General features: G+C 49.5%; 1 pseudogene; it reads right to left on the bottom strand.

Annotated features, from left to right (window-relative positions):
- On the bottom strand, window positions 1-23,847 carry LOC144126465 (uncharacterized; annotated as a pseudogene).

Below are 23,847 nucleotides of genomic sequence, written 5' to 3'. Positions count from 1 at the left end.
TTACGACCGACCCGCGCCGCCATTTCCCTGCCTCAAAGGAGACCTGGTTACGGGGCATTCTCTCGCTAAGTGCCCCGTCTCTTGACAGCGGAAACAGCGCACACCGCCGCGAGCTTGGTCGCGGAACAATGGCGCCTCTCCCTGCCTGGTTCCGCCCGTTGCACGGCCAAAGGGCTGGCTGATTCGGGCTTCCCCCTCCGCTGTGCGTTGGGGCGCTTGGCGTCCCTCGGCCGGCGGTCCAGAAAACGGTGCAGCGCAGGCTGTCCGTCTCCTGTAGGAGTAGGGATCGAGAGCTCGTTCGCTCAACTCCCATACTTCGTTTTGCCCGCTAACGGCTGCAGAGGCAGCGTGTGCGGGTGGTCGCCGGTTGGGTCGGGGCATGGCCCCTCTCCATGCACATCGTGGTTCGAGGGCCTCGCTTGCCGGTGGTGGCGGACGATAGGCGCGCGGCGAGAATGTCGCCTTGAATGCGCTTTGCCTCGGCGGCCAGCTCCTCAAAATCTCGGAACCGGCCTCCGCGCAGGTATGCCGAAAAAGTCGGATGTGCCTGCCTGATCGTCCTTTCCACACGTTCCTCGTTCGAGGCTCTGGGCTCGGCGATTGAGAAAACGTCCTCCATCGCACGTACGTACTCCAGGAGTGACTCATCCGGAACCTGTGTACGGAGCTCCAACTCTCGCCGCATCCTACGCTCATAGTCAGCGGGCAGGAATTCGCGCAAGAATGCTGCACAGAACACCTCGAGAGTCGCTGCCCGGTGGCCGGAAAGCCGATGCCACCTAGCTGCCGTGTCACTCAGTGCTGCGATGATAATGTGTGCAAGCACAACCTGATCAGTGAGACCCATAGCTCTCTGGTAATGGGTGAGGGACTCAAGGAAATCCCGGGCACTGAGGAGGTCATCATACCCGCGGTATGTTGGCATGGGCAACTTGACCGCGGGGTGAGACACCTTCGGCGCGGCCAAAAGCGTCTCAACCGCCCCTGACCGCGACTGAATCATCTGGGCAGCACTTCTTAGCAGCGACTGCGCCCCGGCCTCAGAGGAGGCTTGGGCGGGCTGCACGAACGCAGGAGGCAAGGCGCCCAGTTCGATGAGCGGCGCGGTTTGCACAGGGAGCCGGGCCGGCGCCTCACCGTTCCCAGAGCCGAATTGACTGCTCGCGGGGCACGGCTGCTGGTGTGCAGGACGGCCGGTTGCGGCAGCGTCGCACGCACCGCTTTCGCACGGGGCGCAAAGCACGCACAGAGGAGGCATGTGACTGACGGGTGCACTGCAGGGTGCTCCCGATACAGCTCCAATGGGAGCTGCGTGATCGATGTTGGGGGTTGTAGTGCCGTATGCTCCAATGGGAGCCGCGGCCAACCACGTTGTTTGGCTATTCGAAGAAACAGCCGCCAACGGATCAAAGGACGCTACGACTCCTAAGGGAGCCGACACGTAGCTGCCAAGTGCCCCGATGGGGGTGGCAGACATGGTGCGCAAGCCTGATCGTCAAGGCGACCTGCTCGGCAAATGTGCTATCAAAGGTTAAGAGCCAGTGACTTAGCACGTTGGGCGCCAGTTGTGGGTTTCTCAGTAGGCACAGGCCACTACCCACCGCGGGTTCAAGCTTCGCGCGAGCCAAGGGCCCCGATCAGCCGTCACCACACGCACCCTGGGGCACCGTTGCGGCGGCGTTCAACCTCTGCAGAGAGGAGAGCGGCTCGCCGCAAGAAACAGGCCTCCAAGTTCACAAAGGAGACGTTTATTGACGCCGTCCTCCAGTGGTACACACACACACTCAACAGTCACCCCGTCCCGGGCGCTCTCAGAGCAAGGCTCCGGTGCGCGCTCGGGGCAACAAGAGAAATGCGCGCCGCTAGCACGCCGCTGCAGGAGATTGTCCCCGCGGCAGTGCTGTGATCTCTCTCGTGTCGGCCGTTGGGCCGTTTGCGAGAGAGAGTGGGCAGTCAACGCAAGGTGCGCCTGTCAGAGGTCGTTGGACCCCTGCACAGGCTCGAGCCGCAGCGGATCGAGGACCCACGCTGGCGAGCTCGAGTATGAACTGGTCCCAACGGCAGAGGCCGGCCCGGACGAACAGCAACGTACGCACCTTACGCTGTCTCGGAGGGGTCTCTCTCTCCCTGGGCCCCGCTCGGACGGTCGCGCGCCGCGCGACCACCCAAAACGGGTCCCGAATTCCCGCCAAAAGTCACCAATGGCAAAGGCCCTTGGGAAGCCGGGGGCGGAGCTACGGCCGAATGACAGCGATTAGCCACCAGCCGTCTCTCCGCCGCCCGAGGCGGGAGAAAGGGAAAGAGAGCGACGCGGGATGCCGCGCAGACGCCACGGCGGGAATCTAGCAGGCTTCCCACAATGTCCAATGCGGAGACGACAAAAAATTACTTCAATAGATCGTTCCTGGTGCCTACAGGTTTTCCATTCTCCCAGGACGGGCTTTACAAAGTGCAGCTTGTTTTAACCTCTTTGTCCCATGAAGCCTGCCATTTTTCTCTCAGTTTATTCTGGACTAACTTTATGCAATCCTTATGCGGTATGCTTACTGGTTTTAATTTAGCATTTCGGGCAAGTGCGGTGCTTGCATCAGCGTTCTTGTTCCCGCTGATGCCCACGTGACTGGGAACCCAGCAGAAATTTATTGTATGTCCTTGTGTATCAGCTCGTATTACATATTATATTATGTTTCCTATTAAGGGTTCTACAGCATTTCTGGGGTTTATTGCTGTAATTACACTTAGGGAGTCAGTGCAGATACCACTGTTCTCTATGTTTTTGTTTGATATTCGTTCGACAGCTACAGCAATAGCTTAGCATTCTCCTGTAAAGATTGAAGCGCACTGATGCAGCCTTACTACTTTCTCCATTTCCCTTGTATTATCGCGCTCCCTACATAGAGTGTTGTTTTAGAGCCGTCTGTGTATAAATCGTTGTAATTCTTGTATTTTTCACTTACTCGAAGAAAATCTTGCTGTATATATTGCTGTGGAGTATGCCTTTTATTAATATGTGCCAGTGCTAAATCGCATACAAAAGGAAACATGTACAAGGCTGGCAACTGATCGGGTCTCCGAGCAACATCCAGTATGCGTCCAGTATGTTCATTTCTTGGCATTTTTCTTGGAAGCGGAGGAGTAGCGGTTTTACAGCTTGAGGTTTCTTGGTGAAGAGTGTTCTGGATGGGCATTTGGAGGGGACACCTTAGCTCATTAACGCTATTGCGTTAATGAGTTCCCACATAAGCGGACTACACAGGGCACACACTGAAAGTTACAACCTTCAATTCAATCCTTAGTCTCAAGAACATCAAGAGCGCCTTCTCAGCTGTCCTCCGAGAGTTAACGCCTCCGAGTTGTGATTCAATATATCCAGTCTGATTGAATTTGTTCGACCTATTACACGTGACAGACATTAGGCAAGTGCGGGTCTACAGTCCGATTAACCTTCCAGTTGATGCAATAATCCATTTACTGTGGTGAATAATAGTAGCGGGGCTCCTAATCAATTCAAGAGAACCAAATGAGCCAGCCATTTGCTGTTAACATTCTGCCTGCATTTCTGTTCTCTTTGTGCCGGTAGCTGTGGAGAGAATTTATTCATCCTCTTAAGCAAGACGAACGCTCACGACTTCGTCATTTGGCAGAATGTTTTGAAAATGTAACAGTCGAAAACCGCAGCTCTGCCGCGTTCAGAAGGGAATCTCATCACGGCATGTGTGTGCAAATAAAAGCTCCATTTTTGTGGCATACATGCTAATCATGCGCCTAAGAAAAGTACGACGATACTTTTTAACTGTATCGCTGTGCGTGAATGCTACGGCTAATAGATTTGTAAAGATCGTGGGTGCTCTAGGTTAATTGCACCCCCTCGCCCCACCCTCCCTCACCCAATCGCATTTTTTGTGGTCACTATGAATCAATCATCGATGGATGAAGAGGTGTACTGGTCACTGGCCAAGGTCAATAATATTGGCCTTGTCCAGTGAACAGTGCACCTCCTCACCAAGATTCCTGACCAGATATGGTATGCCGTCAAACCCTCGACTGAGATTTGGCCAGAAATTCAACTCAATTTTGTTTCATGCTCCGCCGATGAAAAGAGGACTCGGAGACCTTTAAACCTTCCTCCTAGACAAAGAAGTGAAAACGTTTGCTGTACCAAAAAAAAAACAACCTTTTTCTTATTCATGTCATACAACACGAACTCCAAGTGGCCCGCTTTAGCAGGCTTGCAGATACCAATGGCCCACCGGGGTCACATGAACAAACGGCGCACATTCTCTAAATTTTTCTCCTCTCAACACCGAGCACGCTGTATAAGTTCAAGTTAGGAAAGCGGCGCGGCTAGGCGGATCGGTCCAGGACCGATTTCCGCCGGCGCCGCCGCCTCCGCGGCGATAAACATGGCGGCGCCCTTCGACACAGGGCCACTCGCCTCGGAATGAATTCGTCGTTGTTGCTGCCTTTTTCATTTCACATTTCACATTTCATTTATTCCACATTTATCCTGTTACAGAAAAAATGTGAGGGCAAGGACTAAAAGCTGCTAGTTAAGCAGCTTGACTAAGGCCCTTGCCCCCTTTGATGGCAGCGTACAGCGGTTTCAAATCACACAAAAATTTACACACAATGATTAGATTAGTTTCTGCAGAAGTTCTTGCACTACAGCAAAAAATACGATCAAATAATATTTTACGCGCGTACACCAGAAAACATTATACCGAGTCAGCACACGCACACACACACATATATATATAAAAACTCTATACACAAAAATTTATACAACATGTGCATACTTCAAAAATGATATCTGAAACAAAGACAAATGTATTTATACAGAAATGTTTCATTAATTACAACATGGAAATGCCAATCCTTAATCTATTGCTTCATACTGTTAGATTCCTAAAATATTTAACGAGTGCGGGTCTTGACGCTGTTCTTATGTCCATGTCTGTGTCTTGAAGTGTGTTTAATAATACTGGCAAGCGATGTTCCAATCTATTAAAACCGTTATTTGTGCGCGAAAAGGGGACTAGCCAAATGTTTCTGTGTCTTATGTTGTAAGGAACATCCCAAGATTGTCTGAGATGGCAAAGCGAGAGAAAGCATGTATTGGATTTTGCCAACGAGATTTTATACTTCATACTTAAGTTTAAATTGTATAGATGTACTGCAGGGACTATATTATATGTTGAGAAAAGCTCTATTGTATGGCCATCATACGGTAAGCCTGCAATGTGACGGATTGCTTTCTTCTGCATTAAAAATAGCCGGTGTATGTTCGCCTTTGATGTCGTTGCCCAAACAAGGCTACAGTAATTGATGTGTGGGGTAAATAAGGCATTATATAACATTAGCTTTATCTTTGGTGGGACAATGTAACGAAGTCTGCACAGAACGCCACAGGCCTTGGCCAAGTTGCGAAGCACATTTGTTACATGTGCATCCCAATTTAAATGTTCATTAAATACTACACCTAAGGTTTTCACCTCACGTACAGTATCTATTTTTTCTTGGCCTATCTTTAAACAAATACCGTAATCAAGAATTTTTTGCGCAGGTCGAAATAGGACAGCCTTGGTTTTTTTCGTATTTATTTCTAATGAATTTACTTTACCCCATTCTAACAGTTTACTAAATGTAATATTACCTAAAGACGATAATTCACTAGCGTCCTCTGACTGAATAAAGAAACTAGTGTCATCGGCATAGACTACAAAAAATGCCTGGTTGCTTATTGTTACTATATCATTTATATAGATAGTAAAAAGAATGGGTCCTAATATACTACCTTGTGGCACTCCACAAGATATATTGCGTAGAGCTGACGACTCCTCTTTTAGTGAAACGCTTTGTTGTCTCGCGGACAGATAGGATTGTAAAAGGGCAAGAGGTATTCCACGGAATCCGTAATGTTCAAGCTTAGAAAATAGGGTTGTGTGGTTAATTCTGTCAAATGCCTAGGAGAAATCTACAAAGGCGCCTAGTGTTAATTTTCGTTGTTCGAAACCTTTAATAATAAATTCCTTTTGTGTGAGAAGGGCCAGTTCTGTTGACATACCTTGTCGGAAACCAAACTGCTGGATGGATATTATAGAATGCTTATCACAGAACGATACAACTCTTTTGCAGATGACTTTCTCCAATCCTTTTGATATGACAGGCAGCACAGAAATAGGCCTATAATTTGAAAACTCATTTTTGTCTCCCGACTTAAACAGAACAGTGACTCTGGCTAGCTGCATTTTTTGTGGGAAAACACCAGTAGTCAAACAGCTATTGAAAATATGTGTGAGATCAGGTACCAGGAGCTCGAGCACAAACTTTATGGGGCGGATAAGAAGGCCATCAATATCACGCGCTTTGCTATTCTTCAAAGACATAAAAATAGAATACACTTCATCTGGAGTAACTGGATCAAAAAAAGCAGTGTGGGCATTCGGTAGACCCAAGTAGGACGATGCTTTATCATCATGGTTACTGTTCGCTAAAGTCGTAAAGTATTCATTAAACTTATTTGCTAGTTCTCTTCCTTTAAAACTTTGATTATTGACACTAATTTCGAGGTCTCCACTTTCGTGCGTATTGCGATTTAAAAGTTTATTTAATTCACGCCAGAGAGCGTCTCCCCGAGTTGCAACACGACCAAAAAGATCTTCAAAATAAGTGTGTTTGGAGTTGCGTAGCACTTTTGTTACGCTGTTTCTGTATTTCTTAAATGATATGAAGTCATTGGGGTCTTTTGTTTTCAAGAACTGAAAATACATCGCATTTTTTTCACTAATCATTCTAATACATTCGTCAGTGAGCCATGGTTTCCGACATTTTTTGCGTTTTTTGACAGATTTGTACTTAAAGCAATCTGTGTAAGCACGTTTAAGCAAACCCAAGAATATGTCGTAGGCATCATCAGCAGTAGTACACTCAAGCGCAGATGTAAAGTCAATTTCCTCAACTGCAGTTCGGAAACGTTCAAGCGTTTTTTCATTAATTTCTTGAACTACAAATGATTCACAAGGCTTTTCGAAGTTTTTACATAGCTCACCGGGCTTACAAAACATAAAAATAGGCAAATGATCACCCAGAGCTGCCGTTATAACGCCGGCTTTGATACAGCCTTCCGGATTATTTGTGATGAATATGTCAAGAAGACTTTCAGAGTGACAAGTGATGCGTGTAGGCTCTGTTATAACGGTTGAACAATGAAAAGTGTCCAGAAGCAGACACATACGTTGCGAGTTTAGAGTAGGCTGAAGCATGGTAATGTTGCAGTCACCACCGATGGTAATGTGCAGTTTATTCAAACACGCGAAATTCAGGAGCCTTTCTAAGTAGGCAAAAAATTGATCAGTATTCCCATCTGGCGGCCTATAAGTAACGACAAATATAGATTGCTTCCATTGGAGCGTCAGAGTCTCGTAATCGGGAGTAATAGCTGTGAAGTCGGGGAGCACTACGCATGGCAACTGTTCTGATATCAACTGCATTACTCCCCCACCACGCCTGCAGGGTCTGTTTAGGTAGAAACTCCTGTAGCCTGGTAGACAAAGCACTTCTTGCGTTTTGTACCATGTTTCGGTTACCATTATCATATGAAACTTGAACCTAAATTCATCAAAAAATGTTGTTAGTTCATCGTATTTGTTCCTTGCAGACTGCGCATTAAAATGTAGAAAGGCAAGGTGCGCACTGTCTTTCGGGCAAGCGATATTTTTCGGTGTGTTCATCAGCACGGGGAAAGAAGATGCACTGAGTAGCGCAAGAGGTGCTTACACAATCTTTTCCAAATCAGCTTCGCAAGAAATCCGGATGACACGAGATGTCTCCGTTTTCCGCGCGAAAACTTTGCCGCCTTTTGCCCATGCAAAACGCCAGCTCATTGCCTTCTTTTTTGCGATAGTCTTTCCTAGCAGAAACTGAAGCTGAGGACAAAGGTGTTCGTTCACAAACACCGATGCCTTGGTTGAAAATCCTAGGTCTTCGGTGTTTAGTTTCTTGCTGCGTGCCTTGTCAATCACTTGGTTTCGTTTCGCACGGCTGTTGAAAATGGCAACAATGTTCTTGCTTTCGGCGTTGTTCCAAACAGGAACACGATGACACACCTCGATATCCTGCCTATCTATAGGCTCACCCACTGCGTCGCCCACTTTAGCAAGCACCTCTTCTAGGTTTTCATTATCCTCACACGGTACACCCTTTATTTCAATGTTCTTGATCCTAGAATACTGATCTTGTTCAGTTACTCTAACAGAGTTGTCGTGCACCTGTTTTCTCAGATTTTCAAGCTCCTGTAGCAATTCTTCATGAGATTCTTTAAGTGCAGCATTTTCCTTTTTTTATTTCGGCGCACTCTTGTTTCATTTCTTCGTAGTCTTTGTTGATGTACTCTAGGCTATTTTTTAGCTCCCTCAGTTCCTTTCGGAATTCACGCTTTAGGTCAGCAATTTCTGTCATGTCGCAAACAGCACGCAAAGCACTACACGTATCAAAAACGTCACCGGCAGCAGAGGCAGGGCAGAGGACTGTGCAAAAGAAAAGATACAAAAATGACAGCTCAAACCTGCGATTCAAGATGAAAGAATAAGCGTTGTTGCCGGTCCACTGCCTCCGCTGCCAAATGACCAGGATGGCGATGTTGCAGTCCTTTTACAGCCAGGCGACGTAGCAGTGCTGTGATGCAGTGCCACGTGATGTCCACCACGTGATGTCGCAGGTATGCAGGGGTCCTTTTGTTGGCCGGAAATCAGCCCAGGCAGTCCGGTGGTCCACACTATCAGCTGATAGCGCTCGGGGCAGTAGGCGTCTGCGATTCAAGATGAAAGAATAAGCGTTGTTGCCGGTCCACTGCCTCCGCTGCCTCAGCGCGCTCACTGGCCATAAATGGGACACCGGTCCATCGCTTCGTCTCACCTCACCTATAAGTAAACGTATAAATAGTAGTAGTAGTAGTAGTAGTAGTAGTAAAGACTTTTATTCGACCATAATTTATAGGCCGAGCATGTCGACCGCCTGGGCGACCAGAAGCCGCTGTTCTTCTTCCCCTTCAGCGCCAAGCCAGTCGAGCCAGGTGGTGATGGATAGAAAGGGTGGGGGGAAGGAACCCGACTGCTGAGCAGCCGGGCAATAGAAGAGGCAATGGGCCAGGTCCGCATAGATGCAGGGGCAGTTGGGACAGGAAGGGTCCGATCGATAGCGATAGAGGAAGAGGCGGAACGGGGTGATAACTGCATTCATCTGAATGTGCCGAAAAAGGCGAGACTCCGGCACCGTGAGTGATGGATGAGGAGGAGGGTAAAGGCGTTTGTCGAGGCGGAGCTCAAGGTAGACCTCTTTTATGGTGCGGCGAAAGGTGAGCCTCCCACCGTCCTCCGAGGGCTTGGGCCAGGGGATCAACGGTGCCCGGAAAAGTGTGTCGCGGGCGAGCTGATGGGCCAGCTCATTGCCGTCAATCCCTGAATGCCCAGGGACCCAGCGGAGGAAAACGATGGAAGGCTGCAGTGCGGAGACCGCTCGTTCGACCTCCTGTTTGAGAGAAGGGGTCAGCGTGCGTTTCTGTATGTGGTGTATAGCGGCTTGTGAGTCTGAATAGACTGTGTACTCTTGGAGAGAGGGAAGGAGGGCAAATGACTGGAGGGCATGCGCAATGGCGAGGGCCTCGAGGGACAATGCGTCTGGAGGGTGTAGATACGGCCCGCTGGTGTGGGTTTCAGGAGCAGGGAGGTGTGGATGGTACAGGGCGTAGCCGCAGGAACCTCGAGGAGCCACGAAGGAGGCATCCGTGTAAGCTACACCCTGGGTATCAAAGAGAGGGGAATGGTGCTGTGCGGCCGCATGACGACGTCCGGCGTGCAGGATGGGGGACATGTTGGTCGGGAGGGGAAGTATACGAAGATTGGGAGCGGGGGTGGGAATAGGAGAGGTAAACGGGGAGATTGGAATGGGCGAGATACCCGCTTGAGTCAATAATTACTGACCCTGACGGGTAAGGGAAAGCCGAGCAAGTTGCGAGTCACGATGGAGACTGAGAAGAGAACGAAGAGGATGGAAGAGGCCTGTGGCAAAGAGCTTAGTGGTAGAGGTAGTGATAGGGAGGTTGAGAGCAGCCTTGTAGAGGCCCACAAGGGCAGTCTCGAGAGCGTTAAGTTGAGTCTGATTGAAGGAAGCGTAGGGTGCAAAGTACAAGACTTTGTTGAGGGCCAGCGCGTGGGCAACGCGGCACGCGTGAGCCTCGTGGAGACCTGAGCGTCGATTGACCGCGCGCCGCAGGAGGTGAGTTACAGAGTGGCAGGTGGTGACAGCGCGGTGGAGGGCTTGCACAATCTTAGCCGCATGCAAAGGGAAGCCAAGAACTTTGCACTGTGTGACGACAGGAATAGGAGAGCCAGAAAGGTGGAGAGAGACGAAGTGGTTGTGCGAGCGCTGGTAGGAGGAATGGTTGAAAAGGAGAAGCTCGGATTTCTCAGGAGCAGGAGAGAGGCCAGCGGTGGTGAGAAAGGAGTCGATGAGATCTAGGCCACGTTGCAGGGTGTCCTGTACGTGACCGGGAGAGCCAGATGAACACCAGAGAGTGATGTCATCGGCGTAAAATATATGATGCAGGTCGGGAATTTCAGCTAGCTGGGAGGCGAGAGGGGCCATAGCGAGATTGAAAAGGGTAGGAGAGAGAACAGCACCTTGAGGAGTGCCACGGGTGAGGTGGTGTGGGTTAGACAAGTGGGCATCTACTCGAAAGTGAGCCACACGTTTAGAGAGGAATGAGCGGATATAGGAGTACATGCGGGAGCCACAATCCAAAGAGGCGAGTTGAGAAAGGATGTGATCGTGGCAAACTCCGTCAAAGGCCTTGCGAACATCGACAGTCACAAGTGCGTAAATTTGATTGGGTGTAGGGGACAGGAACGTTTGCTGGAGAATCAGAAACATGTCCTGTGCACAGACGCGGCGTCGGGAGCCAATGAGAGAATGGGGGAAGAACTCCCGTGCTTCAAGAAAATCAGAGAGGCGAGTCAGAGCCATTCGCTCAAGGGTCTTACCAACGCACGATGTCAGGGAGATTGGGCGGAGGTTAGAGAGAGAGGGAGGTTTGCCCGGCTTTGGAATCATAGAAATAAGGAAGGATGTCCAGGAGCTCGGCAAGCAGCCGCTCTCCCAGGCCTCATTGTAGGTTTGAAGGAGGAATTCTTTGGCGCAGTCAGGAAGGTTACGAAGTGTGGTGTATGTAATGGCATCCTCACCGGGAGCCGAGCGTGTAGAATTAGCAGCCAGAGCAGATTCGAGCTCCCGGAGAGTGAAGCATTGGTCCATATCGGGGTTAGGTCCACCTGAGTACACCGGGTAGGAGGGTGCCAGAGGGGGCGGGAGGTAGAGAGAGGCGAGTTGATCAAAAACTTCGGAGGGAGTCCCCTGAGTGAGGGCTTTAGCTAGAGTGGGAGCAAGGGCAGGCTTATTACCAAGGAGGGATTTAAAGGGAGACCATGCGGATCGCGAGTGCAATGCAGAATCAAGGCCATCACAAAGAGCACTCCAACGAGAGTGCTCGAGGGAGGCGCAGTGGGCGACGATCTCAGCCCGCAGAGCAGTGATCCGCGAGGAAAGTTGGGCATTGTGTGGTTGGGAGCGAAAGGAGCGTTGAAGACGTTTACGGCGACGCCATAAACGGATGTGTGGATCTGGGTCCTGGATTGGGTAACGAGAGCGAACGCGACGGCTACTGGACGTGAGCGCTGCAGAGATGCGCGACGTCCAGTCGTCGTAGGATTGAAAGGAGTCGGAGGCGAGATTAGTGCGAAAAGCATGCCAGTCAGTGTGAATAACCGGATGACAGCGAGGGATGTGGGAAAGAGAGGTGGTGATATGGATGAGAAAGTGGTCACTTAGAAGAGTTTCGGCTGTCACCTGCCAGTGAAAGGAAAGTGAACCCCGAGAGAAAGTGAGGTCGGGTGTCGTGGGGCGTTGTGAGGCAATGCCCGCTCGAGTAGGAGAGCCAGGATTATTAAGAAGGGTGAGGTGGCGTTCCTGGGCCAGACAATGCAGGAGGTGGCCGTATAAATGATGTATAAACGTATAAATGATGTTTCCCTTATTTTTTATTTAGAGCGACTATTCTGCCGCTACTAGGCTAAAAGGGACAGTGAGGAGAACTCTATCAAATTTTTGTTGTTAGCAAAATTTGATAGATCGGCATTTCATGGCTTTGTTGCCACTTGTCCGGGAGCGAAAGATGCATTTATATCAAAGAAATTTGGATTCGAAGTTGAAAAAGTTTTTCCCGCCGGGCCGATTCAAACTTGTGAAACTTTTGTGACGTCACGGCATACTCTTGTGACGTCATAGGAATGGGTGATTTGGAACGCGGCGTAAACGCAGACTCTGTGATTTCTGGCTGCTAGCGGTGCGCTCTAGCAGCAGCCGAAATGAAATCTACCGCGGCCGCACCTTGAAGGCATCTATCGGGGGTCGCTACCGTCGCTTCGTTTAGCTTTGCACCGGCGTCTTGCCAGCGGTACGATGGATCCCGTTCTCGAACCTGGCAACGAAGTTCTCGCAAAACTCCGGCCTGCATTTCAGCGACCTCAGCCCCACAGAGCGTGCGATGCTTTTGAGGGAGCACGGTTAGGTTAGGCGCCGGCGTGTCGTTTCCCGCTTCCGCCGTGAGCAGCCATTGCTAATTAAATATCTTAACGCCAATTCGGGGAGCCACGAGGGGCGAGGACACGGTCGGCACGTCGCGCCAATCGGAGGCTGGCCGAGGCTTTGGGGCCAAAGGATTGGGATTATTTGAAAGGCGCGGTTGCAAGCTGTAGCAGGCGGCGTCGAGGAGGATTCTCAAGGTTGCTTGGGCCAGGTTATTTTTTTTGCCACAAAAAACGGATGGGTGCTCAAGTACGCTCGCGTTTATAGTTGGCGGCTTGGAAGTAAAGCCGACGCACGACGCTTCAACGGGTTCCGGCATTTCCGCAGGTACGGGGTCCACTTTATCTGGCTCTCTCGGCCACTTGCATGTACCTTCAGATGTGTACTGTGAATGGACTAAATTAGCCGAGAGCTCGAAAAGAACAGCTCCGCCCAACTGCCGAAGCTATTGAATGACGTCACAACGCGCACATCGCCGCGGATCCAAACCGGTCTGGCCGGGCCGGCGGCGGCTGGCGCACCCTTCGCGAAATAGAGACATGCTCCAAGTCTCCGCCAGTGCGGTCAGAGTGCGCCGAAGCCGCCGAACGCTTCAGAGGTCAAGCGCAGTTGTAGTATAGAGGGTCTCGCTTTGGCCGACATCACGACGCCGTGCAGCGCGCGCGCGCGTTACGCCGGAGTATAAACGCGCTTTAACAGAGCCTGCGCTTAACCGCTAACCAACGTATTCGGTGGCGCCATCGATGGGAGCCACTGAAACGCCCCGCAAACTCACCGAAAAAAAAAAAGCTTGTGCGAAGGCACGGAGTCGAACCAGAGCCTTTGGCGCTTGAGGCGGAGACGCTACCACTCAGCAACGACCAAATTTTTTTTCTTTACTGCCTGGCTTTAGCATTGCACAAGAACGACTAGAACAAAATTGCAGGACACAATAAACACATGCTGCAACGGCGGCTCATGCATTAACCACGAATAAAAGCGCATCTAGTGAATGCACTCTTCCGATGCAGAAGTCTCTGCGCTTTCGCTACGTATATCCTGGCATAAGTGAGCTAGGCCATTAGCATTTTTTTTTAACTGCCTTGTATCTTGTCTCCCGTCCATTATAAACGATTTCCGTTAAGTAGTTCGAAGTTGACTCGCACAGCCGGGATTGTTTCGCCGGGCGAGCGTAAGAAGACACCAGTGCTCTTAATACTGCGAACTGCCTTCTACGATCACCGACAATCATGCCATCATAGTTTTTCATCGACCGTGGCGATCATCTGACCAGCCTTAACAGGCTCCTTCAAAGGTTAACTATACCACTTGAAGCGGTACTTAGAGTTCCTCTGCTGTTCGGCGCTTGTAATTCGAGGTGCGTCAAAAACAAAACCATGGGGCACGCAAAGCTCATAGATGCAAAGCACAATAAAAATGGAAACTCTCCTGGCCGCCTGAGGCGCCACCAAGCATCGGTTTTCTTTGCTTCTAACATTCAGATTGTCTTTTGTCTGTCTTCCTTGTTTGATAAAAGTGAACTATCGGTTTTAAAACAAAACTTACTTCAATATTGAACCGCGTAACCTTTCAGCCTCAGAGATTCGCCACCTCCGTATAGTAAGGAAAATTCTTCCAAGCTGGCGTCTCTTGTCCTAAGACGTCATCACGCATGTACTTGCAAGATTTGCCTGTGGCGGCGGTGCCTGTATTTTGGTTCTTGCTATTTTCTACCTTACAAGGGCTTTGTTTTCAGTAAGAGCGGCGTTTTTGTGATCAGGAAATGGTATTCTATCAATACCAGCGAACTTCAATTTCTCCTCAGTGTGCCTTTAAGAGGAGCGCCGGTTTTGTTGACAGTACTAGTTCCCGTACTGAAAAGCAGATATCGCCACTAGGCTGGGCGTTTTGTTGCGAGTCTGTTTGCGTACGCTGAACTAAAAATGGGAATGTGCCTGCGTTTCGGTTATGGCACACAGACAGCATCGATTTATGCTCTTTTCTAACCATATCTGTGTACGCCGCGAGCGATGACGTGCTGGCCGGGAAGTGTGTGGAAAAGCGAGAAACAGCAGCGGTGCGGCGATTCCACCTTGCCCGGGCGTCAACAAATGAGAACAGGTCCTAGTTTTCCCGGCGAGCGAATCCGCTTCCCTCGCCGGAATTGTGGACAAGTGTGAACGCGGCCTTTGTCGGGTGAAATTGCTGAGGTTTTCTGTTGCAGTATGAAACGCCGACAACGTCTGCCCCCGAGAGAGTATCTCCCACAGCCTCATTGTAGACAGCCGGACGAAGTGAACTGCACTCAGTGTTTTACGTAGCTCCGCAGTCTGGGAAGCTTGTTCCATTTGAGACAAATTCACAACAAGAGGAGAACCAACGGAGGCATCTTCGCCTGCGTCCTCCAATCGTTGGGGCTGTGTCTGCCACAAGAGAATTTCACCAAGGGTGCCAAGGTCCGTTCCGATTTAAACCTCTGGCCTTTACCGCTACCCAGCTACATTTTAACGACAGACAGTGTCGACACGTACCTCTCCGCTGGGACACGTCTTCGCGATGTCGCAGCGAACGAGGGCGAAGCTCTGCTTAGCCCTGCATCCTGCTATCAGCGCACGCACAGCGGCCTCCGGGTAGGCATTTAAAAGCCAGCCTACGAGCTTGAGATCTCGCAGCGTATTGTTGGCGTGCACACACAGCTGTAGAAACCGAACGGCAAACAGGCAGCAGTGGCTGAGCGAGCGCACCATGGCGACCCGCGTGCCTCGTGGCCGAGCCAAACACTCCCGCATATCGGCAGGCACGGCAGATCGTGTTCTAATAGAGGCTACGTAGCGCGAGCTACGTCTCACGCCGGCTCAGCTTCAAGCCTATGATTGAAAAGCGCGTATTCAAATTACTCGCAGACTTTTCAGATGGCAGCCCTTATGGCCGAGGGCCAGCACGAAAGCGCTCACATAACGCACATCCGGGGCTTCATCCAATGTAGCGGCTGTTGTTGCTGCCTTCGTAACATTCCGCAAAGGAAATTTTCTATCACAATGGCGACGACTTCGTTTTTATTGATAAACGCAGATTGCATAAGTGGATAATATAATTAAAAGACGCAATCAAATTTGATTCTCACACAGAGATGGTTGAATTTGAGAAATGGGCTTCATGAGTTCCAATTTCTTGGGTTAAAAAGAATCGCGATAGAAAATGTTTTGATTTGAGAAGAAAATTTTGAATGGCGGAGCCCACATTTTCGTTGTTGTGTCCAAGTATAGAAACGCAAGTGAAAGAAAACTCATTCCTATTCTTGATCTTGACTGATCTTGAGTGGCAGCTGTAAGACTGGGATGAACGCCTCTGCTTTGTAGAATTTTATTTATGATTATGACCGCGGCGTGCTTCAACTTGCGGCAGTGGCCGGTGTTGTGACTTTGAGGTGGTCCCGTAACGCTCGCCACCCGTTTTGTGACAGAGCGTCGCCAGCTCTCAGTCGGTAGCGAAGACTCCGAGTCAGGCGTCGATGAGAACAACGAAAGGGATTTTATACATTATGTACAGAGCATTATACAGGACGAGATCGGCACAGGGGCCGAGAGCTAGCAGCAAACGCGACTGTTCTCGCACGGTGACGTCCGGCGAGGCTCCAACGCGTCACACATCACACTCCACTCGGGAGCGGCACACTCAGCACGAGCTCGGAAGATCGGAGTCTGGAGTCCTCTCCAGGCGGCAGCGTTGGGGCTTATATAGCCCCGAGAAACGGTCGTCACACAAACGCACCAATAAAAAGCGAGCTCTTGACAGCCGTCCGAGAGGTCCAACCAGTGACCGCGCTGGCCACCCGCTTCAAGTTTGCCGCGCGCGGCGACTCCCAGGGGGAAAGGGTACCGGCGCCTGGCTGTCTAGCAATGCTGCAACACGTTTGGACATGTTGCTCGCCGATGCTTCTCCATAAGCCGCCGCTGCCTAGCGGCGCAGCATCATAGCTTGTCCAGGGATTGTTAGGGCGTTGTTGCCTTGCGGCGCAGCACCGGGCTAGTCCAAGGGGCCTGTCCAAGGGCGTTCGCAGGAGAATTTGTGCAACTTGTAAATGTGGAAACCAGGCTGGTTGTCCGGGCACAACACCGGAAAACAGGCGGATGAGCTTGCGTATTTCTACTCTTGTGCGGCAAATGTTTTGGTAGATACGCCTAAGGTCATGTTTTGCGGTCTGTGTAACAAAAGCTTCTTCAGCGCGGATCAGCCTAGCTCTTTGGCCCCTTCCTGGTTGTTAGCAGGAGGAGGACGAAGCCTAACAGCCGTTGCAATGCAAGACCCAGAATCCCGGCGCATGGTAGATTTGAAACGACGCCTTTTAGGGGAGATTCGAGACTCAAGTGTCAAATTTTGAACATATACTTAGATTTTGGAGGGATTATTCGTTGCAATATCTTTATGGGCGCTCTGTCCTTATGCCATTAGAAAATAGTCAAAATTTTAACATAGCATCTTGAGTGTCAATAAACTTGTTCGCATCAGAATGATCTATTCAGTGTGTCCGTTTAGGAAAACTAAAATTTTAAAAGGAAAAAGAAAGAGAAAGAAAAAAAGGCCCAGCCCACACCGCCTATTGGCACAACGGGCAACCGCCAGATACACCGGCAAAAAACCGCCGGCAAATACCCCTCAAAGAAGGCCCACCAACCAATAGCGTTGACAGATTGTCATGACGTCACAGTTAACCCCACTTCACCGAGGTACCTGCCATTCATCCCCAATTTCACACTTGACAATTAACTGCGACGTCACGAGAACTGTTCACCGCTTTTAGCTGGAGATTTTGTTAGAGGGCATTCAACGCTCCTTTCTCGAGTTGTATTCAACTACAATTTATTTCTACCGCTACGTCGTCGTTGCGGTACCAAGAGTGCTCAGATACATGGATTGGGAACAATTGGGGATAAGGGTAAATGGCGACTAGCCCAGCAAGGTGCGATTTGCTGATGACGTTGCCTTGCTAAGTTGCTCAGGGGATGAAATGGAACACACGACCAGTGACTTAGATAGACAAAGCAGAATGGTGGATCAAAAAGTAGGTACGCAGAAAATGAAAGTGGAGTTCAACAGACCCGGAAGGGAACATTACTTTGACATTGGTGGTGAGGCACTGGAAGTGGTAAGAGAATACATCTACAAAAGGCAGGTAGTGACCGCAAATCCGGAGCACGAAAGTAAAATAACCGGAATAAGAACGGGGTGGAGCGCTTATGCCAGGCTCTCTGATATTATGACCACGAACTTGCCCTAGCAATCCACTTATTCAGATAGCCCATATCTTTCCTTTGCATTCAATTTATCTGTCAAAAAAAGCACAGACAGTTCATTAAATATTGCAATTCAATGAGCCGTTCTCCGAAAGTATCTTCATAACTCCTAAACGTGACAATAGAGCTGCAAGTTCAAACCACTTTAACTCACCAATATGCCGCAATACATGCGAGAAAAGGCTTAGTTCAACGGTACACTATTATGGAACTTCATTCCTGAGGATTTAAAATTAAAAGTAGTTTTTCACAATTCCTCATAAGTTTCTAGCTGAGTCTGTAATTTCGATAATGGTTGGATGTGTAAATTCTGGCGTAAATGATTTGGAAAATGAAAAATTTTGAAATGAAAAAAATGCACTTTAGTAATATCCCCCGAGAGGAAAGTGTACAACAGCTTTATCTTACCGGTTCTCACCTACGGGGGAGAAACGTGGAGGATAACGAAAAGAGCTTAAGTTAAAGGCAACGCAGCGACCCATGGAAAGCAAAATATGTGTAACGCTAAGCGACCGGAAGCGGGTAGAGTGGGTTATGAAGAAACGTGGGTTAATGACATCCTGGTCGAAATCAAGAGGAATAAATGGGCTTGGGCATGGCATGTACTGCGAAGGCAAGATAACCGCTTGTTATTAAGGGTAAAGGAGTGGATTCCAAGAGACGGCAAGCGTAGCAGGGGGTGGCAGAAAGTTGGGTGGGCAGGTGAGATTAAGAGGTTTCAACGAAAACGGTGGCTGCAGCCGGCACAGGATAAGGTTAATTCGCGAGATACGGGAGAGGTATTTGTCCTATAGTGGGCGTAGTCAGGCTGATGATGAAAACAAATTATTCTCTTTATCAGGATACACGACATCACGAAAGCCCCTTGTACAGGAGAATGTGAACAAATTGTTGGCTTTGCACTACTTTTTCAACAAAAAAAAACAGCACAAATGAAACGCAACTTCTTTTTTTCGTGCTGCTGCTACTATTTAAAAATTTTACTTTTTTGCACTTAAAACATAGACACAGAGCATGATAAGCACCTTATATTGATAGCCAGAAGATTTGGATGCCGCAACACCTTCAAAAATTGGAGAACGCTTAAGCTTCGCCTTTAAAAGTGGAACGCGCCAGCGTGCAGCACTGCAAAGGAGTCCATTCCATGGAATGCCATTGCACTTTCGGTGCGACGCCTTACCAGTTAGACAAATCACTCAGAGTCTCTAGGAGGACTCCCAAAACAGTCCATCCGCCGCCCGAAGAGATCGCGAACGGGCTGCAGTGACGCTGCTCCTTGAATTGGCCGTTAAGCGTCTGCGTCTCCGTTTTGATCATGATTTGGGAGAAAAGGAAAGACGCAGTAACTGTCTCACATATCGATGGACACCTTAACCATGCCGTGGAGGAAGGGAGGAAGTTTAGCGTGAAAGAGAAAAGACAGAAAGAAAGGTCGTAATGGCGGTTTGCTTCTCCGTTGATGTCGCATTCGTTGACCACAACAGCACACAGACGCGCAGATAACAGGCGCACGGGCGGTACGGGTTCCATGACATCGCAATGGGTGACACCAGCACAAACCATGACGCACACAGGTTCGCCGCTGCTACCTGCCCGTCTGAAGTTCGAAGAGGTCGCGAAGGGTTGCACCCATTCTATTTCACAACACTGGGGCCTTTATTTGCATGCACACGCTGTGATGCGATTCTCTTGTGAACGCTGCAGAGTTGCGGTTTTCGACTGTTACATTTTCAAAACTTACCGCCAAATGACGAAGCCGAGGACGTTCGTCATGCTTAAGAAGAGGAATAAATTCTCTCCAGAGCTACCAGCACAAACAAAAGAGAAATTCGGGCAGAATGTTAACAGAAAATGGCTGGCTCATTTGGTTCTCTTGAATTGATTAGGCACATAGCTACAATATTCACAATACCGTCCGCTGGGCCAGTTCGTTAACGGCCCAGAAGAAGGCACAGAGGAGATGAATACAGACTCTTCATTTTCTATGTGCCGTCAATTGCGCTGTAGTCTCGGAAGTATTAATATTCTCCACAGTATATTCATTAGACCAGGAACTGGAAGGTTAATCGAACAGTAGACCAGCACTTGTTTAACGGGATTGTGTTCAACGGAGTACAACGTTTTTTTTCGGCGGGGTGTTGCTTAGTGGCAAGTGCTTGCAGTTTTGTGGCTTATTTTTCTGCATAGGAACTCATAGGTGACTTTGTTCGTGCTCGAAAACTAGCAGAAATAAGTAGGATGCGTCGATGTGCGCGCCCCCTCCGCCGGCAGAGGGGGGCGCGCGCATCGAGGCACCCTAGAAATAAGTAGTGTTCCTGTATATGCTCCCCCAGCTACCTGCAGTAGCATACACAGGAACAATAAAAATAAGCTGAACGGGGCGCCATCTGTCCAACACAGGCGCGGCGGTGGAAAAAGCGCGCATGTCGTCGTCTCTCGAGTTGGTCGCGAGTATTTCCTGAAGACAAAAACTACTGCGACTTTTCCGGAAACTTTCACCCAAAAAGGGGGGGATGTTGCCCTCTGACGTTATCCAAGGATGGCTCCAAGTGATTTAGGACATCAGTAGTATGATATAAAAATTTTATGCTCAAAGGGTAATGATGCATATAAGTCTCAATATAAAATATGCTGTAACAAGGCCGAAAGTTGAGCATACCGGTGTACCTTCCTTTTCGAAAAGAAACAGCGCTACTCTGTCACTGACACGAACACAAAACCACAGCAGCAGGAATGGAGGTACAGAGAGATTAAACTTCAAGCATAAGTATACGTGTGGAGAGTTACACACGAGAGAAAAATTACAATACAATACACTGTAACTTCTTAGAGCAAGCAATAAGGCGAGAAACCAGATAGGCGAAAAAACAGTATAAATATTTCTCCGAGCACCGGGCAGTACAATTACGCGAGGAAGCTGTACGGGCCCACCCGAAGACTCTGGCTTCCCGAGTGGTGCGTGCTCCTCCGTTGGTTAGACGCGCTGATCTTCAGTCGTATTCACTCTGTAGCAGTACTGAAGCGTTTTCATAAACACACCGAGATGGATAGCTCGAAGGCGCGGGCTCTCTATCTGCGCTCCTGATTTATAGACGAGGCGCGTCTGTTCGTCATTTCGCACCAAGGCCTCCTAATCTCCTGTGGGCGAGCCCGTCGCAAATATTCAAAAGAGGGCACCGACCACAGTAGAAAGGTAACACGCGTTGCCACCGGCGACCTGAGGGATACTCCTCGTTTTTTCCAGCACCTTCGGCTCGCTTCCGTTCATGGCGCACCGGGGCCAACTTCATTCGCCTTTTTCTCTAAGTACAAATCAACTGTGCGGCTCCTTCACGTTTGTCCAGCGGCAAAAGATGCGTTGGCTGCCGAGAAAACAGATGTTAAAGTTTTCCCACTACTGGACTGAAACCCGTGACGTGAGTACCGAGAATGGTCGTCGTGAAAAACTGTTTTGACGCAGCGCAGTTTTCTCGCGAAAACAGCCGGTGGCGACCCCTACATTTTATTTTTTGGTCTTGTCTAGCTTACAAAAGCCCTCGGTGTCCGTTTAATATGCGCCGATTTTGTGAGAGCGTGGTAGCCGGCGTCCAACGCCCATGTTCGTCCTTGTGCCGCGTCGTCACGTGATCTGTTCTGTAGTGGATTTTGTATGCCATTGCTCTTCCTAGGATGGTGTGCGAACCTTGCGGCGCCCGTGCATACCTGTCTAAAACAGAGCCAGCGGAAAAGGTGCTCTAGGTGCCACCCTCGCTGAGAGCGTGAGAGCGCTTCTTTCCTCATATATCCACAGGGTCATGCACGTGTCATCGGCTAGGATGGATGGATAAAAAAAACTTTATTTCTGTGAAATTTAAAGTGTTCTCGACCCTTACGGGTCACTGGGCGCCGTGGTCGATCGTTGGTCCAGGATACCGCACTTGACTGCTGCCATCGTGGCTCGGCGTACGAGAAATCGTTGCGCTTCCTCGTCCTGGCTGGCCAGCAAGTGCCCCCACTGCGTCACACTCGGGTGGTTTCGAGGCTCTAAGTCTGCCTTAGGGCAAGTCCATGTCACATGCTCTAGTGTAGGTTTACCCTGGCGCCACGGACAATCGCTACTTATTGTGTAGAAAAAAAAACTTGTGTAGTTTGTGCAGGTGCGGGTAGGTACCAGTTTGTAGTCTGCGGCAGTCTACCTCCACCTCGTTGGGTTAGCCTTTTGTTTGGGCTGGATAGCGTTTGTGCTGACCCCTGTAATGAGCCAGTACGTCTGAGTACGGGGAGGGGGGGGGGGGGGTAACGGGGTCAAAAGTGCCTGTGGACCAAAGAGTTGAGTCTGCTCGGTTGACGTACCCTCGAGCTAACTCGTCTGCTGCCACGTTGCCCCTCATCCCCTCATGTCCCGGAACCCATACTATGTTATGTTTTGTGATTATGTGTCTTCTCGTCGTGTGTAGAATATGACTGGCGATGCTGTCAATCCTGCCTCTTATGTAATTTCTGCATGTTTGTTTAGAGACCGCCACTATAGATTTTGAACAAACAGCGCGAACAAAGACGAGCACAAAAGACAAGAAAGCGAACGACAAGCGCCGTGTCGTTCGCTTTCTTGTCTTTTGTGCTCGTCTTTGTTCGCGCTGTTCAAGATGCTTAACCAACTAGCCCGCCAAAACGTGTTAACGCCACTATAGAGATGTTTTGTCCTGTTGCGTTGCCGTGCGATATTGGCAGGGCAGTGGCGGCCTCTACAGCTGCCTCTATGCTTGGGTTGTTTATCGTTGCGCTGGTTATTTCTTTTCCTCCTTCATCTGTTATAACGGCGATCGTTTTGCTTTGGTATTGGCACTTCGCTGCGTCCATGTAGACTACGCTGGGATCGTCGCTGCATTCCCTGCTGAGTGCTCGGACTCTGGCTTGTCGTCTTTCATGGTGTATATTGGGGTTCATGTGTATGGGGATGGGTCTTACCCGGATGTTTTTTCTGTCTTGATTATTAACCTGTTCCTTGTCTTTTTGTGTGCCCAGGGTAGCCCTAATTTCTCCATTAGGTGCCGTCCCGTTCTGGTTTGAGTGAGTCTGTGTAGTTGCGCACTACGTTGCGCTTCTCGTAGTTCCTCGAAGTTGTTCGATACTCCCAGCGCCATTAGCTTTTCACTTGGTGTTGGCATTGGAAGTTTGAGCGCCGTTTTGTGTGCTTTGTGTAGTATGGTGTCCATTTGTAGAGTCTCTTGCTTGTTTAGTTCGTGGTAGGGAAGTCTGTAGATTACCCTGCTCGTGACGAGGCTGTCTATCGGCTAAGAACCAGCAATGACATAGCCGTGAAGAAAGAGGAGAAAAGGAGTGCATTCCTTTGTGAGAATAATTTTCTCGAAGTTCTTTATAGCGCTATAAAAAACAAGGACACAAGAAGAAGTACACAGGACGGGCGCTGACTCCAACTAACTTTAGTGAGGCTTCCACAACCTGCATTTATACACAACGAAGGACCAGAGCGCATGTGGGTGAAATATTTCTGGTAGATTAGGGAGCGCAGAGTGCATGCTATCGTCTATTTAATAATCTGTATTCGCTATCTCGCAGGGAAACTGATGTGGTGCTGACGCACGTGTCGTCCCTTTATTTGGTACAAAATGCTTCGGCCAATTCGCGTGCTAATCTATCCTTACTTCTGCTTAGAATTTTGATACGTTCAAGTCGTGGCTCACAGTTTTGGTCGTTCTCATCTTTGCATGAGCGACAGTGGGCGGGTAGATTTTCAAACAATTCGGAAACGTTACTAAGTGAAAGTTCATGCCCTGGCAGGTTCGTTCACACAGCGGCCGGTCTGCCCGACATATACTTTGCCACATTGAAGGGGGATTTCATATACCACACCCGTGGCACACTGCACGTACGCCTTTGCGTGCTTCGTGTCGCAGCCGGAACTGTCAGGGTTGTTGCTGCTGACCTTGGGACACAT

This window comes from Amblyomma americanum, chromosome 1 (genome assembly GCF_052857255.1).
Source record: "Amblyomma americanum isolate KBUSLIRL-KWMA chromosome 1, ASM5285725v1, whole genome shotgun sequence".
In the NCBI taxonomy this organism is placed as follows: Eukaryota; Metazoa; Arthropoda; class Arachnida; order Ixodida; family Ixodidae; genus Amblyomma; species Amblyomma americanum.
This window is presented reverse-complemented; position numbering and strand designations above follow the sequence as displayed.